This window comes from Caretta caretta, chromosome 8 (assembly GCF_965140235.1).
Source record: "Caretta caretta isolate rCarCar2 chromosome 8, rCarCar1.hap1, whole genome shotgun sequence".
Lineage (NCBI taxonomy): Eukaryota > Metazoa > Chordata > Testudines > Cheloniidae > Caretta > Caretta caretta.
This window is the reverse complement of record NC_134213.1, coordinates 68,800,863-68,818,536: the sequence shown is the minus strand read 5'-3', so window position 1 is coordinate 68,818,536 and position 17,674 is coordinate 68,800,863.

The following is a 17,674-nucleotide window of genomic DNA, read 5'->3' as shown; positions in this document are numbered from 1 at the left end:
ACATTTAAAGGTGCGCTGGCGCAGTTTACTGACTCGCTTAGACCTCAGCGAAACCAATATTCCCACTGTTATTACTGCTTGCTGTGCGCTCCACAATATCTGTGAGAGTAAGGGGGAGACGTTTATGGTGAGGTGGGAGGTTGAGGCAAATCGCCTGGCTGCTGGTTATGCGCAGCCAGACACCAGGGTGGTTAGAAGAGCACAGGAGGGCGCGGTACGCATCAGAGAAGCTTTGAAAACCAGTTTCATGACTGGCCAGGCTACGGTGTGAAAGTTCTGTTTGTTTCTTCTTGATGAAACCCCCCGCCCCTTGGTTCACTCTACCTCCCTGTAAGCTAACCACTCTCCCCACCTCCCTTCGATCACCGCTTGCAGAGGCAATAAAGTCATTGTTGCTTCACATTCATGCATTCTTTATTCATTCATCACACAAATAGGGGGATGACTACCAAGGTAGCCCACGAGGGGTGGTGGAGGAGGGAAGGAAAATGCCACACAGCACTTTAAAAGTTTACAACTTTAAAATTTATTGAATGCCAGCCTTCTGTTTTTGGGGCAATCTGCTGTGGTGGAGTGGCTGGTTGGCCGGAGGCCCCCCTACTGCATTCTTGGGCGTCTGGGTGTGGAGGCTATGGAACTTGGGGAGGAGGACAGTTGGCTACACACGGGCTGTAGGGGCAGTTTGTGCTCCAGCTGCCTTTGCTGCAGCTCAACCATACACTGGAGGATACTGGTTTGATCCTCCAGCAGCCTCAGCATTGAATCCTGCCTCCTCTCATCATGCTGCCACCACATTTGAGCTTCAGCCCTGTCTTCAGCCCGCCACTTACTCTCTTCATCCTGCCACCTCTCCTCCCGGTCATTTTGTGCTTTCCTGCACTCTGACATTATTTGCCTCCATGCATTTGTCTGTGCTCTGTCAGTGTGGGAGGACAACATAAGCTCAGAGAACATTTCATCATGAGTGCATTTTTTTTTCTTTCTAATCTTCACTAGCCTCTGGGAAGGAGAAGATCCTGTGATCATTGAAACACATGCAGCTGGTGGAGAAAAAAAAGGGACAGTGGTATTTAAAAAGACACATTTTATAAAACAGTGGCTACACTCTTTCAGGGTAAACCTTGCTGTTAACATTACATACATAGCACATGTGCTTTCATTACAAGGTCGCATTTTGCCTCCCCCTACCACGTGGCTACCCCCTCAACCCTCCTCTCCCCATGGCTAACAGCAGGGAACATTTCTGTTCAGCCACAGGCAAACAGCCCAGCAGGAACGGGCACCTCTGAGTGTTCCCTGAAGAAAAGCACCCTATTTCAACCAGGTGACCATGAATGATATCTCACTCTCCTGAGGATAACACAGAGAGATAAAGAACAGACGTTGTTTGAACGCCAGCAAACATACACTGCAATGCTTTGTTGTACAATGATTCCCGAGTACGTGTTACTGGTCTGGAGTGGTAAAGTGTCCTACCATGGAGGATGCAATAAGGCTGCCCTCCCCAGCAACGTTTTGCAAAGGCTTTGGGAGTACATCCAGGAGAGCCGCGAATGCCAGGGCAAATTAATCCTTTCACATGCTTGCTTTTAAACCATATATAGTATTTTAAAAGGTACACTCACCGGAGGTCCCTTCTCTGCCTGCCGGGTCCAGGAGGCAGCCTTGGGTGGGTTCGGGGGGTATGGCTCCAAAGTTGACAAAGGTTTTGGCATTTCAAAAACTGGAACGGAGTTCTGATAGCACGGATTCCTCTCCCCATACAGCGATCAGATCCCGTACCTCCCATTCGGACCATGCTGGAGCTTTTTTGCGATTCTGGGTCTCCATCATGGTCACCTCTGCTGATGAGCTCTGCATGGTCACCTCTGCTGATGAGCTCTGCATGGTCACTGGCAGCTTGCCACGCTGGCCGAACAGGAAATGAAATTCAAAAGTTCGCGGTTCTTTTCCTGTCTACCTGGCCAGTGCATGTGAGTTGAGAGTGCTGTGCAGAGCGGTCATAATGGAGCACTCTGGGATAGCTCCCGGAGGCCAATACCATCGAATTGTGTCCACAGTACCCCAAATTTGACGCGGCAAGGCCGATTTAAGCACTAATCCACTTGTCAGGGGTGGAGTAAGGAAATCGATTTTAAGAGCCCTTTAAGTCGAAAAAAAGGGCTTCATCGTGTGGACAGGTGCAGGTTTACATTGATTTAACGCTGCTAAATTTGACCTAAAGTCCTAGTGTAGACCAGGGCTTAGTCCCGCCAGAAAAAAAAGGCACATTATGCAAATGTAACTACCTCAGTTGATCTTATTTTCAATGGTGAATCACATATCAGATGTAAATGGGGTGACCTTGAACATTTGACAGGGTTCAGAGATGAATATTAATGCACATCCCCATTGGTGTATTTGTAAGTCTATCATGAGTCTGCATTATAGCTCTTCCGAATGAAAAAAGTAAAAAAAAAAAAAAAAAAATCCCATTAGGGCTATGTGCTAATCTTCAAACTGCTGCAAATTAGTGGTATCCTTTTGACCTAAAATTTGTGCGTATATGCACTAAAATGTATGGGAAATAGCAGAAAAGGGGATTTCTGTATATCTCTTGGAGAAAAATGTAGAGGTTTTTTTAACTTAAATCACAATTCTAAACAACATTTGCTGTTTACTTTATTTGTTTTGTAAATTATATCCACTTTAAATTGTAACTAGTTACAGTTTAATGTTCTTCAAATGATCTCTCTAGCTACACACCATCCCAAGAGCCTAACTAAAATTTCTTAGTTCTTATTCATGAAAAAGAATTCAGCTGGGTTAACAGATTGTAATGTGACAGCAATATTAAAATTAGATTACAAGGTATATAGGAGAAAATTTTTCTACCATGTGGTAATATCATGTACTGAACTAATTCAAGTTAAAGAATGGGCTCTATTGTAAAGCCCTGTTATAACACTATTGCGATGCACAAATCCAAATTAAATGTGGACTAAAGAATCCAAACACCATTAGGTAATGAAAATATCTTTAAACCGTGGATCACTGAGCTGTAGAACTGTAATGTCATTTCCAGAATTACTGCTTGCAGACTAGTATAGTACTTCTAAAAATAGTATCAAACCCTTGTGGCATCCACCACTGTTGAAAAGAGATTAATTGTACAAACATATCCGGTCACGGTTCTTTAAACACCTGTCCAAGTTCACAGCCACTAGAATGCTTTTACAATCTGTTTATCCCTCTTCAGTTCTAAATGTAAATATAAACATGACTGTTCTTAATTAAATACTTTCTAAATAGGTCTAGTATAAAATGATAAAAATCTATGTCTAGCTAAGAATGTCCATTCTTCCAAAAAATGTAAAACTGACTCCAATATTTGTTTTAGTAATGTGACATAACAGGGTCTCAATCCAGCCTCCTTAAAGTTGCAGACATGATTTTGCAAACATAAATATATGCATATGTCAGGTCTCATATTGGTACTCCAAGCGCATTTGTGCATCATAAGGCATCAAGCTACTATTTACATCTAGAATCATCGTCCCAGTTTTCAAATGCAAATATAGTTTACATAGACATAGCCGATTTTTTGTAAACTTGGCCATAGTGAACATTGCACACACACAAATTTGATATAGTTAAGAAAATTCTTTTGAAACATTGGCCCAGAATATTCCTAAGAATTTGATTAAATATTCATCTTCGTGGAGGCTTGGTTTACTAGACCACCTACAGTAACTGTAGTTAATCTCACGCCATCCTGCACAGACTGAAATAGGGCTGGCTAGTTTCTCATGCAACTAGTCAAAAAAGCCCTTCTTCCTCAAAATATGGAGCTCCACAAAGCTCACAAAGGGCAACGCACCCACATAGTTGCTTTCCAACTTGAAAAGAAATATGAGTGCAGAATAGGAAAGATGGTGGGGGTGGAGAGGGCACAGGACTGGAACTCTGGGTTTGACTCCCAGTTCAGCCACAAACTTCCTGTGTGACTTTGGGTGCAATATATATAGGGTGACCAGATGTCCTGTTTTTAAAGGGACAGTCCCGCTTTTTTGGGACTTTTTCTTATATAGGTGCCTATTACCCTCTACCCCCAGTTGCTATCTGGTCACCCTACATATATATCACACAGGGGTGTTGCAAGCATAAGGTCCATTACTGATTATGGAGGCATTCAGATAATGGATAAGGAGGGCTATATCAGTGCCTAGATTACACACTGTATGACTATCACCCCCATCTGCCATCCTACCCCACAGGAAGAAAACTCTGTACGTATGCTGCCATTCTGATCCAGTGAAGAACTGCCCGTTTTTCAACCACATACTACTCCTCTATGTGAGGTTATGAATCCTTCCTGGGCCCCTGATCTGTTTAGTGTTATCTATATCCAGCATATCTTTATTGTAATATATAAATAATTGTAGCTAGTAATGTTTTTAGGCCAAGAAATGATCCCACATTTTTTTCATTTTACACTTAAAGCACAGCTCATCAGAATCTGTAGGCAACTCTACTTAAAGCATATAAGAGAGCAGCCCTTGACTAACTTTACTTTTCATTTTTGTATTAGCAGAGGTGATATATTGTTAGATAGAAGACTATAGTCTGCCTCATTCTAAATCAACATGTGAGAAATATAAGGTGTAATTTATTATTATAGAGGTCCTTGTATATAAAATGAAACTAGTGAAAAATCTCATTACAAAGTTATCTCCATCGAATTTGATCTCTCATACATTAAACAATGATGTTTTCAATACCTAAACTTCAAAAAGACTAATCAAAATATTGGTACAAGTTGCTCATTTTGAAAATAAAGTTAGAGTGATGACAAAGTCCTGCAACAGATCTCAGCAGTAAATCAGATAGCTATTTGCTATCTTTTGCCACTTGTTATTCTGATGGTGTATGTTTATTACATACAACATAAAAGTACCTTGCACACAAAAAATGTAAAATTGATGATCCATAGCCTACATATTTTAAACTTAAGCTTAGCCTTCTCTAATACAGTTACAGTAGCTACTGAAAATAGTTTTTCCAAGGTCAGTGAAGAATAAAGGCAGTAGATCAGTTAACTTCAAATCAACATGAGTGAATTCTCAGTACTAGTTTAGAGTACCATATAGAATATAATGAAACATATCTTATTAATAGTTTTCTATTCAATACGTTGTTGAAAAGATAAGATTTCAATATTTTTAGCAAAACCACAGAGGCCTTTACCTTCTCCTTGTCCAGACTAATAATGCTGAATATTAAACAACTGTTGAAAGCAATGGAAGCATAAAGTATATTCTCAACATTATCTTAAAAGATGTATGCTCAAATAACCAAGGCATCTGTATCATCAATAACAGTTCTGCATCATCAGTAACACTTCTGACAAACCATGGTTCAAGCCTGAGTTGTGCAAAACTTGAACATTTTTATTTGGAGAGGTTTTGTGCATTTTTTTTTCAGTGTGGGTTCATTTGGTTACAGCCCTTGCCTCATTAAGTCTTGCTTTTTGGTAGCTTAGAGCTCAATGCATAACTCATAGCAAACAAAATTGATCCAATAAATGTATCCTATTTCTTGTTTCTAAATTTTCTTGACTGTTTTTAGTATTCAAATTTAAAATAGGTGCGTGTGTGAAATTTACGGTGAATACTGAATAATGAATATATACTGAATGTAATATGCATTTTCAAACATATATTCTCAATCAATACACAAACTATATATTTAGTTACAATTGGTCAGCTAGAAGTCACCTTATATTGTCCCTGCCCTCTGAGCATGTAAGCTTTCAAGTACTTCAGGAGCTATTTGCATGTGTGAACTTAAAATCTAGTGTTGGTGTATACTCTCACTCATGGGACTTTGAAACTTCCTTTCATTAACATTTGTGTAACAAATTACACAAATGATAACACAAAGAGAACACCAAAAGAGGATGATGAAACATGGCTGAAGTGAATTCAGTTCAAAATCCAAATGAATATTCAGAGATAATGTACTGCATTATTTGCCCAGCACAAAGTTTTGATAGAGATGAGACTGTGCTGAAACATGTGGATCCATACCTATATCTGGATATCAAACATCATCATCTAGCTTTCAGATTGCCCCATTCTAGAGTCTCTTAGCCACAAAATTCAGATCCAAATCAGGGGTTGGATTTGATATTCTCCCCCCAGAGTTAGAGGACATTTGGATATAGGAGAAGGAGGCAATTCAGGCCAATCTCTGGTATCCAAATTCACCTGAATTAAAAAATCTCCAAGGATTCAAAATTTATGAGTCAGCCCCTTCCAAACAAAAAATAATTAAAAACAACAACAACAAAAAACCAAGAGATTTTAAAGCGCAAGTTTGGAATTATTTTTGTCTGTCTCCTGGTGCTTGAGTAGTGAGTTTTCACATTTTCCAAAGTTTCTGTAACTATAAATGTAGACATTTAACCTTTTTTTTTTAAAAAAAAAGACAAGCCAAGGCTCTCACAGTTACATGACTCCAAAACACCAAATAATGCAAGACTTGAGCCAAGCTAAAATTGAGAGAGTTATCAACACAAACTCAGCCAGAAGTGTCACTTTCAAGGAGGTTTAAGTTCAAACTACAAGAAAACACTACGCTTCACGTGGTTTCCACCCAAAACTCTACATGCACTACATTAATCCAAGGCCTGCTAAGCATAGTCCCCTCTCTGGAAGTCTTGTCATCTCACCAATTGCCAGTTATCTTTAGCAGGTCTTATCTTGACTATCTGATGTCCCTTGGTCTAGGTAGACAAATGAACAGTTGTCTTGTATTTCAGCATAACTCCATCTTACCATGGAATGGCTACTGCATTGTCTTGCAGCATCCTTTTGGACAGTAGTTTGCTCAGGATGGAATTGCAATAAATTTCCTGGACTTCCAGAAGCACAAGTTAGAAGAGTAAACAAGTGGCACAAAATTCCTCAGAAAACCTTTTCTTCCTAATTATTTGGTTCCAGGCCTACATAACTTGTCAACCGCTTTCACAGTTTTGCATTTCATAAGGGGGTAAAAAAGACAAATTCAGGCTGTTTACATTTTCAGAGACTTATAAAAATATCCATGTTGTAGCACAACATATTTTAAAATTCCAAATTAAGAATTTAATATAATTCTGATTAGTGGAGGAGACGAGTCAAAACTGGAACATCGACTCTTCCAATTCAGGGGCAAGGATGGCTGGGGAGGAAAGGGTTTAGATTCCAATGTCCAAAATCAAACCTGTCCCTACAGTTTTCATTCTGGGTCACTTTCAAAAACCAAAAGAAGGGTTCTGTTTTCAGGCTGCAGTTCAAAGCCTAGCCTAAACTGCATAGAGCTTTGAACACCACTTTTTGAACAAAGTACACAAGTCCTGAACAAAAAATGAAATACACTTTCTGGAAAAATGTGTATTGCGTGCCAGTGCTATTCCTCTATAGAACATTCTATATGCCACTAGCTTAATTTAGGTTGGCTTTTGAGTGGGAAAGCACATTATATCAAATGAAATGTAGTATGTTTTTTTCTCATCATTATGATTTTTCTTCTTCACTTCCTCCACATATGTAATCCTCATTGACTTTTCTGAAGAGAAACTTGAATGGATTTAACCAAGGGGAAAGAATTTGCTCACTTTGCAGCCACCCCCTCCCCACATGGTTCCAAAAGCTCACATTTTTCGTATTTATTTAGAAAAGTATTTATCCAGAAACATCACCCCATTTTATAAGCACATACTAGACTTCTTTGAAAAGAAAAGCTATCAAGCAGAAAGGTAGTTTACAAGTATTTAGAATAATGACCTTAATGGTTTGCGGGGTTACTTTCATTCAGTAATAATACTTGTTTAATAGGTTTCAGAGTAGCAGCTGTGTTAGTTTGTATCCACAAAAAGAAAAGGAGTACTTGTGGCACCTTAGAGACTAACAAATTTATTTGAGCATAAGCTTCCGTGAGCTACAGCTCACTTCATCGGACATCCGATGAAGTGAGCTGTAGCTCACGGAAGCTTATGCTCAAATAAATTTATTAGTTTCTGAGGTGCCACAAATACTTGTTTTATAGTTTCTCTTTCAGAAAAGGAAAGAGAGGAAGGCGATGAAGGGAGATTCTAGAACAAGTTCTTAAATACTTTTGAGCTAGAATGACAAAAAGTGCTGAAAGGATTCAGATAGCTAAAGTATGTGTTCTTCGATACAGCATGGTTTATTACACAGTAAGAAAAAAGAAAAGAAAAGAAAAGAAAAGAAAAGAAAAGAAAAGAATGCATACCTAAGAACTACTGTATACATCCTGAAGTGTTTGGGGGGTGGGAGGGGAGGAGGACAAAACAAAATTTTAACTCTGTTTTTATGGCAATAAGATGGGGAGAAATCTGGGTCTCTATTGAATAAAGGCTCTGGATCCCAATTCAACATAGAAGGTTATGATTATATAATAAATAATTAATAATTATGCAATAAAAATTAATACAATTAAGGTTGCCTGACACTTTCCATTATAATACTGTAATTCCAGATATTTATACATTTGTCAGATTTTTGATTGTTCAGGTAAAAAATTTCCTGGCTGGTTTGTTGTAGGTGTGGTTTTTTAAGTTTTGTTTTTGTAAGTTTTAGCTAAAATGGTTCCAAGAATAAGATTAGAGAAAAAACATTGTTTTGCCCATGTTAAAAAAATAAATTTTATTCTGTTGAGAAGCTGTAGCATCTCCATGCTTTGGATCAGGGACTGAAATTTGGTATGGAGGGTTCACCTTCATGTCAGAATGTGCCTTTTGCCATGCCTGTGAAAATTTGCCAACATTTGGCCAAATTATAAGCCTCCAAAAATCTCAATTCACCAGTGCACAGAAGACATATGCTAAAATTTAGCACTTAAATTCACTGAAGATTGTCTGCATTGAACATGCTCCATTCTGGAACTGCAGGGCCTAAGCAGGACTTTCTTGCAATTGCTCCTCCCAGTTGCCAAGATGGTGCCAGGCACAGGAATTGAGAGCAGGAAGACTTTCTCTCCTGTGCTCTTTTCAGGGCCCATCCTGCTAACACTCAGGCAGCAAGGTGGAGGAGGATATGGGCTGAAAGGAATGCAGAGGGGTGAGGGGAACAGTTGATGGTAGGAGAGCAGAGAGAGAGGAACTGATGGGGGATAGCAGAGGGGCTATGAACAGGATCTGGTGGACAGGAGCAGAAGAGTGTACAACCACTGTGGTACACTCCCTTTCAAAACCTGGAATGGAATCCTACATTCCTCCACTGTCAGCAAATACCTGTGAAACCCACTGGAGATGTGTGCACCTCCTCCCCCCTCTTATGGCTGGTTCACTGAGGATAACAAGTGATAGGGGTCTGTGCTGTGGATGTAAAGGTCCAAATCTTGCTGCTGACACAAGTTGCATAACAATACAGTTCCATAATGGAATTTCAATTTTTAGTCTGTTTTTTAAAAAACTTAGAAAATTACATTTACGGAAACGGGATGTTAAAAGAACATTATTCAAGTTGCAAAGTCCAGCTCTCAAAAGTTAAGAAATGCTGGAATTAAGGTTGACTGTGCAATCTTAATTGGCCCCCTTTGTGCATATGCATTATGATACTATCTTTAAGTACACTGACACACTATTTTTTCCACAGGACCCATGTCTCATTCAGTGCACAGGATTGGCAGGGCTTTGGGAACAAATGAAGCTATTACCTATAGCAGTGGTTTTCAAACTTTTTTTCTCATGACCCAGTTGAAGAAAATTCTTGATGCCCATGACCCAACATAAGTATATCTTTTGACTAGAGTTTTCATAAAATCATAATAATGCAATACATTACAGCTTAACCCACTTTACATACCTAACACTAGACAAAGCCATTACTTTTAAACAAAACACTATAAAGGCGATCAGGTTGAGTTTCACTTACTTAATGTGACTGGGGGTCCTGTATGTTCCTCATGATCTTGTTCCAATCAGGATCACAGGATGAAAGGGCTACCCTCATATCAGGTCCACTGTTCAGTTGGTTCCTTTCTTTGGTTTTAAATCGTCATAGTTGAAAATCCAACTTCACGCATGCAGGTTGTTGTGAAAGACAGCAACAAGAGCACACCTATTTTACTACCTCTCTCCTCTCCAGGTCCCTGCTGCGCAGCCCTTCAGAGCTGCTGTGTGCCAACAATCCTTATAATTTGAATCAGCAAGGCGACCCAGTGCCTGACATTACATGACCCGTACTTTGAAAAACACTGATCTATAGCACCTCTGCCTCATTTATTGCAGAAACAGAAAGCTGTGTAGTGAATGAGGCAAGGGCTTACAAGAAGAGAAAAATTAAGTAGGTTTACTGTCAACCTGGAGAACTAGTATCGATCCCTGCCTTTGCCAGAGAGTTCCTATATGATGCTGGGCAAGTCACTTAAAATATTTCACAGATTGAGTGTGCCCTTGTTTCTGGGAGCCCTATGGGAGACACCTGGGATCAAATTTGCAGGAGTGTCACACACTTAAAATGGCAACTGAAGTTGACTGACGCCCTGCTTTGACTATATAACTTATTATGACAATGTTAAGTACTCTGAAAAACCAAGTCCTGTCTCTCTCAAGTTGGGCACCCACAATTAGTGGAGATTTCTGACTATTTTGCCTTTATTCTTTCTTTGCCTCAGCTCCTGAGCTGTAAAAAGGGAGTAATGATGACATCTAATCTCACATGGACCATTGTGAAGATAAATTCATTCATGTTTAGAAGCGATCAGCTATTATGGTACTATCACTATAGAAATGCTCAATAATTTTATATTCAGTGCAGAGCTTGGATGATGGATATTAAAAAAGGCCTCGGGACACACACGGAATGAGGAAAATAAAGGAATATTGAAAACCTAATTATGCAGTCACTGAACAAGGCAGGGAACCTGTTATTTTTTCCCCACATATGATCATGTAATTAAAGACAATTATAATGCATACACAGAGAGAGACCAAATTAAGGTTGCATTGGCAACCTGAATTCTGGCATTTCCTAACTGCTGAGTGCTTGATTTTGCAACCTTGATGCTCTTTTTAGGATATTATTATTCATAAACCGAAGTATATATAGTATCATGTGCATTACATTATCTAAGAAACAGCCATTGGGGAGGAAAGAAATTTAAAAGATGAAAGGAGGAACTAAAAGCTAGATGACAAAAAAAAAAAAAAACGGGTTAGAAAAACTGCAGGAGGGCTAGAGTGTCACAGAGATGGTACCAAATGAGGGTAGTAAGACTTTTAATGTTGGTCAGTTGACCCCCCAGCCCAATTATTTCTGGATTTTTAGGAATAAGTGACCTATATACCCTAATTTAGATGTTTTTAAATATTGGGTGAAAACCTTGCCCCATTTAAGTAAACAGGAGCTTGCTATTGACTTCAATGGGGCCACAATTTTACTCTCTGATTTAAACTAAAATATCCCATTAACTTTAAACAAGTGAGTAGTCTTGCTGAAGGAGGGATAGCTTAGTGGTTTGAGCATTGGCCTGCTAAACCCAGGGTTATGAGTTCAATCCTTGAGGGGGCCATTTAGGGATCTGGGGCAAATATCGGGGATTGGTCCTGCTTTGAGCAGGGGGTTGGACTAGATGACCTCCTTAGGTCCCTTCCAATCCTGATTATCTATGATTAAGTGCTTGACTGGACGAGAATGTTGCAGGACTGAACCCTATGATTTTAGCTAAACAGCTTGTATGCTCTAATATAAGACTAAGTACTCTGGAGAAGACATTTTCAATTCCTTTTATTGCTGGCTGAGTTGGGTGTCACAACCACTATGAAAGGCAAGTTCTCAAGTCTTGACACACAAGGCAGGAAAGGATGGCCTTTAAGATCATTTCCCCAAGAGCTGCAGTGACCTTGCATTATTCAGCTTGCTTAGCAATTCAAAGGATAACAATTAGTACTTTGGGGTTTCAACCTTGCACGTTTGTTAGGGGGCTTATTCCTTCACCCACTTACTTCCCTGGTCCTTCTCGCATGAACAGAGAGCAACAATACCCGAAGTCCAAAGGTGCAAACAATTCAATATTTATTGGGGTGAACTTCCAGCAAGCATGATTCCAGTTTCCCTTCTTTAGTGTCCCCCTTTCCAGCTGTGACACCACAGAGCCTTACCTGTGTCCCTGTTCCCATTCCCCCCTTAGCAAAACATGATTCCAATTTCCCCATCCCCATTCCCTGTTCCCATTCCCCGCTTTACTTCCTGATTGACTGCAAATTATATAGTAAAACTTGAGTTCTGCTTAGCTATACCTTAACCAATCATTTTCCTCAAATTTAACTAACCAATCCTAACATATTGTAACATAATCATTTAATCAATTATATCCCACCACCTTAGAATCATAGAATATCAGGGTTGGAAGGGACCTCAGGAGGTCACCTAGTCCAACCCTCTGCTCAAAGCAGGACCAATCCCCAACTAAATCATCCCAGCCAGGGCTTTGTCAAGCCTGACCTTAAAAATTTTTAAGGAAGGAGATTCCACCACCTCCCTAGGTAACCCATTCCAGTGCTTCACCACCCTCCTAGTGAAAATGTTTCCTAAAATCCAACCTAAACCTCCCCCACTGCAACTTGAGACCATTGCTCCTTGTTCTGTCATCTGCTACCACTGAGAAAAGTCTAGGTCCATCCTCTTTGGAACCCCCTTTCAGGTAGCTGAAAGCAGCTATCGAATCCCCCCTCATTCTTCTCTTCCGCAGACTAAACAATCCCAGTTCCCTCAGCCACTCCTCATAAATCATGTGTTCCAGTCCCCTGTTGCCCTCCGCTGGACGTGTTCCAATTTTTCTTAATTAGTTTACACCCAGCAAAATTAATTATACAGCAGACAGAAACAATCACAGAACCAGACAGAGATTATCCAGACAAACAATAGGGAAATGGGGACTACAATGATAGAACAACACAGAAATGGGGATTTCACATCCCAGCTATTGATAAGTGAGTTCTTGCCAGACAGGATGCTATCAAACTAAGTTTCCTGTTACATTTTCGAGGCACTGCCCTTTCTCTGGAGGCGATGGGCATTATCAGGACAGGATTGTATTCCTAACAGCCCAATAGCACCTTATTTCAATGTGACTAGTTTGGAATGTAAAGATGTGACCGTTCGCTTCCCAGTTTATGGCTGCCTCTGCTGCTTAGCCAAAGATCTTAGCCTAAGAACAGGGCCTCAGACTGTCACAGTGAGAAAAGGCCTTATACAGTCAGACAGTGATTTTGATTCTCTCTTTTATACCTCTAGAACTATATAAGTGACAAGAATACACCTAAATTCTTAGAGTTTGGCCTTTACGGACAGGCCTGAATATCTATGTCCTAACAACGTTTACCATATCAATGCTTGCCACTACCAATCTAGAAAAAGTCTTCCTCATAGTCTAGCTGCATTACATCCTGCTACCACAATTGGCTTCAGAAACAGAAATGTTAATTTCCACAGCAGAGCATACATCATTTCTCAGAAAAACCTCACAAAGGATGCACACTACACAACATGCAGCGCATGTGTGATAAGGTAATCATTTATTTTTAAATAATTGATAAAATACATCTACCATAAAATTCTTGGTGGGTTATTAATACAGAATACACCAAAAATCAGCCTGGCTTCTGGATATAACAAGAACAGCTCTGTTGAACATTTAAAACAAGATATTAAATATAACACCTATTTATTCACAGTCATCACCCTTAAAACACACAGACACACACACATTGAAACAGAGCCTTCTATAACCAGAGAAAGAAGTGGAGTCAGAGATTCCAGAAAATCCAGTAGTCACTGTTTTATGTGAAAGGTGTTCAAATGCTACAGTGGTCAGTGGCAGTACAAAGCTGCAAAATATTAGGCCTTGTCTACACTACAGAGTTTTGGTCGATAAAAGTTATGTCGACACTCAAAAGCACTATAATAAAAATCAGTATTGCATGTCCATACACACTCGCTCCATCGGCAGAGCACGTTCACAGTTGGGGCACTATCATTGACAGTGTGAACAATGCATTGTGGGTACCTTTCCCACAGTCCAGCTTGACACCTTCTGCCACTACGTCTTGTGGGAAGGCAGAGCAGACTGCAGTACATCTTGGGACTGGGCTCAATGTCCCATTATGCATTGTTTTCTGTCCCAGCATTCCATGGGCTTCTGGCTTTCTTTCACTGAATTTTTCAACGGCCCTTGTTTGTTGTTCTCTCTACCATATCTGTGTGAAGGAATGAATCCCACACTTCTCTCCTACGCTCTGATAACGGTCATGAAGACATCCCGGATGGCAGTGCAGTTAATCATGAAGTTCCTAACGGAACAAAACTCCCAGTTACCTGAAATGCTGTGTGATATGGATAGGGGCGACTTTAGATTGCTTTTAGCATTCACAGAACAGCTGCAGATGGTGGACTGTCGCTTTTGGACTTGGAAAGCAAGCGCTGAATGGTGGAATCATATCGACATGCAGGTCTGGGATGACGAGCAGTGGCTACAAAACTTTTGGACGTGGAAAGCCACCTTCCTGGAACTGTGTGCAGAACTCACCCCAGCACTATGGCACAAAGACACCAGAATGAGAGCTGCCCTATCATTGGAGAAGTGTGTGGTAATTGCTGTGTGGAAGCTGGCAACTCCAGACTGCTACCGGTCAGTTGCAAATCAATTTGGAGTCAGGAGGTCAACTGTTGGGGCTGTGTTAATGCAAGTGTGCAGGGCAATTAATTGCAACCTCCTATGAAGGGCTGTGACTCTGGGAAATGCGCATGAAATAATGGATGACTTTGCAGAAATGGATTTCCCTAACTGTGGAGGGGAGATAGATGGCACACATGTTCCAGTTTTGGCACCAGACCACCTTGAGATGGAGTACATCAATAGGAAGAGGTTCTTCACCATGGTGTTGCAGGTGCTTGTGGATAACCATTGGCATTTCACTGACATCAATGCAGGGTGGTCCAGGAAGGTGCATGACGCACGCATCTTCAGGAACACTGGCCTATATAGAAAGCTACAAGCAGGGACTTGCTTTCCAGACCAGAAGATTACAGTGGGGGATGTTGAAATGCCCATAGTGATCCTGGGAGACCCGGCATACCCACTACAGCCATGGCTCATTAAACCTTACAGGGGAAACTTGGACAGCAGTAAGGAGCAGTTCAACAACAGGCTGAGTAGGTACCAGATGACAGTTGAATGTGCCTTTGGCAGATTAAAGGTGCACTGGTGATGCCTTTATAGCAGGTTAGACCTTAATGAGGATAATATCCAAAGAGGATGGAGCTCGGCTGTTCTCAGCGGTGGCAGATGACAGAATAAGGAGCAATGGTCTCAAGTTGCAGTTGGGGAGGTCTAGGTTGGATATTATGAAAAACTATTTCATTAGAAGGGTGTTGAGGCACTGGAATGGGTTACCTAGGGAGGTGGTGGAATCTCCATCCCTAAAGGTTTTTAAGACCCGGCTTGACAAAGCCCTGGCTGGGATGATTTAGTTGGGGTTGGTCTTGCTTTGAGTAGGGAGTTAGACTAGATGACCTCCTGAGGTCTCTTCCAACCCTAATCTTCTATGATTCTATTAATATTCCCATGGTCATAGCAGTGTGTTGTACATTGCATAATCTTTGTAAAGCTAAGGGTGAAAGTTTAGCTCAGGGGTGGAGTACTGAGGCACACCACTTTGCTGCTGATTTTGAGCAGCCAGATACCAGGGCTATCACAGGGGCCCAGAGGGGAACAATTCAAATCAGGGAGGTAACACTTTGAAAATGAGAACCAGTAATGTATATCTCAGTGATTGGTGCTGCAATGTTACATTACATGTAGTTTTCTTAGTAAGCAATGGTGACATTTGGGGCCTTACATTCCAGTACGCAAATGATTAAACTGCCTGTTTATGTATTGGTAGTGCCTGCTATCTCAATTTGTAGGAAACAAATAAAGATGAGTTACCATTCAAAAACTTTGCTTTTATTGCGTAAGAAAAAACACATACCACACAAAGATGCTTGGTGGGAAAGGAGGTACAAGGGAAAGGCAGACTTTCAAAGCTGTATGTAGGTCCAGCTATCATTTGGAAAGTTGTCTGAGGGGGTGGAGTGAAGGGGAAACTTGCTATATCCAGAAAGCTGAAAGGACAGTGCTGGAGGAGTTTTGGGGCGGGGGAGCACGGAAGAGTTCTGAATGTGATGCAGCGAAGGGCGGGCACGCATCTGCTCAGTCTGCAGCATTATTAAGGACTTCAGCATCGGTGTTTGCTCCTCCATGACTTTAATCATCCACTCAGCAGCATCCTGAGCAAACTCCAGATTTTCTTTTCTGTCCTGCCTTTTGGCTTCCCTCCACTCCTTGAGTTCCATGTTCTCTGCATTGGAGAATACAAACATGTATTCTTTGATTTGTCATGGGTGTTTTCTTATCTGGCAGAGATGCTGGGCCGATGTGTGTGGGGTGTTCCTGAAGGCCACATCCGCTGAAGCAGAAGGGGACAATGCACAGAAGCATGATTGTTATGTTCACACACAGCATTGAAACATTTCAGTAAAATACACCTCTGGTAACATAACAATCACTTTCTCACTGACCCTTGGCAAGCACACATCTATAGTGAGTGTTGGCTGTGGGGGCACTCTATACGGGGAAAAGAGCACTCTGCAAGGGCTCAAATTCTCCCACGCTTTTCCACGGGGGGCAGGAGGGAGAGTCACTGTAGCATATATCTCACTTCTGAGGGTAAGCAGGGAAGCAAGGGCACATCTACTACATGCTTGTGGCTCCTGCCCCAGTCCCTATGCTACTTCCCTGTGTGTGGCTCTGGTCCCTATACAAGTGATTACCTAATGGCACAGGAAAGTTTCCAACAATGATGGAAGGAACAAAGCTGCTCTGCCAAGGAACCTTCATCAGAGGATTGTACCTCCGGGAGATCTCTCTGGAGCATTCCTGTGAGAGCTCAGCATGCATCAACGCCTTGTTCCACCACACTGATTAGTTGCACAGGGAAACGTCCAGCACACAGAAATACAGCCAGTCTTGTACATTTCTGTACCCTGAACCCACCTCCACACTACAGAAACCACAACCACTTACCAAGCGTCTCCTCTCCTGCTTCTTGCTCGCCAGAGAGCAACTGCTGAGACTGGCTAGACACCTCGGGAGTGGTGAACAGTTCCTGGCTGTCTGCCCCACCGGGCGACCCCACCGGGAGCTCCACATCATTGTCTAACTCCACCTCCTCATCAATGACTTCATCCTCCGGGTTAGGTCCTCTTTCCGCTGCCTTGAGGCCTGCTGAAGTATCCATGGGGCTCTTGGTGGCAGAGGTGAGGTCGCCACCAAGGACACCACCCAGCTCCTTGTAGGACGGGCAAATCTTGGGTACAGCACTGGAGTGACAGTTTGCCTCCCTTGCCTTATGGTATGCATGCCTCAGCTCCTTTATCTTAGCTCTGCACTGCAGCGTGTCCCGATTATAGCCCTTTTCACACAAGACTCCAGAAATTTGCCCGTAGGTATCAGAATTCCTATGGCTCAAGCACAGCTGGGACTGCACAGCCTCCTCTCCCCAATATACTAAACAGATCCAGCAGCTCCGCAGTGGTCCAAGCAGGAGAGTGCTTGCTGTGATAAGTCTCCATGGTCACCTGGGAAT